Below are 1,846 nucleotides of genomic sequence, written 5' to 3'. Positions count from 1 at the left end.
AGAGGAAGGCACTGAAGGTGCATTGATTTTAGCTAAGGTTGACCAATCTCAAGTAAAGAAAGATGCAGGTCCCAGTACTCCCCATTGGTTGGACACTGCTCTTAGAAGCAAGAAAAGGAATGTGGTTCCTATGTCAGTTCCAATTGAGGACATGGTTAGCAAGTGCCTGGGAAAAACTCTGAAATCTAAAAGGCTAAAAACGGTTTCCAAAATTGATTTTGATCAGGATACAGGAAGTTGGACTGCTAAAATAACACGTCCTGTTTCAGATAAAGAAATAGAGAATCCGTCAGTAAAGGATTTTAATGTTGAAAAGGTTAACTTAGGTGCTGGATCTCGTGTGGTAGATGTGCACCATTTGGAAGTCTCCACTAAAAGAATAATTAACAGGACATGGAAAGATGAGAAGGATAAGTAGAACCTCAAAGAAATGCTGAGGCATATGGTAGAGTATATAGACGTTATTCATAATCTACATGCTTAGCCAATTTCTCATCTGCCTACGTCGTTTGATCCTAAGTAACCTGTTAATCAAAAGCTTCTGGGACAAATCCACAAGAGAAAGATGGTGACCGAGATTTTCCTAGAATGGTTAGATGGGATCACACAATCTGGCACAAAATTTTTCAAAAATTTGAGCAAGGTATATGAGAATGCCGTCACTGTAATGAAAGAACTTGAGACAAAAATTACCAATTAGAAGAAAGAGGAAACCAAATGGAAAGATGTGGTAGTTTAGATGGTTGATGTACATAAATACGACATCATGAAATTTCTATCGGAAAAACTAGTATAGGGTCTGGATGACAATGTTCTTTATGTGTGCAAGAGAAATATTGAATGGTGGAATTTTGTAGTGGAATAGGGATGTAGTGAATCTACTAAGCTGCGAGATGAGTTATCTCAACTCGTTTTATCAATGCAAAATGATTTGAAATGCATAGGGATTAAATGCTTGAAAGAAGATGGAAAAACCATAAAGAGCTTAGAAGTCATAACTCAATCATTTGAGGGAAAAATTAACTATGTCAGAGAAACAAAGGCTCTAACAACAAACGACTTCTCAATGGTGGCAAAGATTGAATCCCTCCTTTTCCTGTGCATAGGACACTTGGGGAATCATACAAATATCGTGGCCCAAGTTCAGCGAGATAAGGAAATGTGGCGCCAGAGGATTGCACATATCAGAATCCCAAACTTCACCATTATACAGAGTTTCTCAACTGCTCATGTGGAGTGGAAACGTGTCTCCAACACAGCTCGAAGATCCCACTTCGTAGCTGCAATCTCAGCCATGCTGGCCATTGAAAATGTTTAGTGATGAACTAAAGGACAATTTTCTTTTAGTTAGTTTTCTGGTTACATTTTTAGAACTAAATCTTGACTCAAGGGCAGAGTTATGTAAACTCCATGTTTCCCTATTTTTCGGTTAGCCAATGTGTGGCTATTTATATGTTTTTAAAAGACTTTGTGAAGGTTCAAGTTTTTGTGAGCTTTTAGACTTGATATATTTTGTCTTGCACTATATTTATGATATCATGCCTAAACTATCTAGATATATTTTGGCGAGATTTTCGGTGGTGATGCATGTTTGAAGATATGATTTAGGTCCATGCTATGTCGTCTATGGCATTGTATTGGTTCGGTGGTTGATTTATATATCTATGATGTAATTTGTAATTAAGGGTTGAGGGTTTGGCCGACCTTGTAGTCAAGATTGATGAATTATATAAATAGGTGTTATATTCATGTAATTTGGGTGTTGATGTGGTGTCTTCTTTATCAGAGAGTGGTGTATGTGTGCATAAGAGAATTTATCCTTTGGTATGGTGTATTGAGAAGAGAT

This window comes from Cryptomeria japonica, chromosome 2 (assembly GCF_030272615.1).
Source record: "Cryptomeria japonica chromosome 2, Sugi_1.0, whole genome shotgun sequence".
Classification (NCBI taxonomy): Eukaryota; Viridiplantae; Streptophyta; class Pinopsida; order Cupressales; family Cupressaceae; genus Cryptomeria; species Cryptomeria japonica.
Note: the sequence above shows the minus strand (reverse complement) of the source record.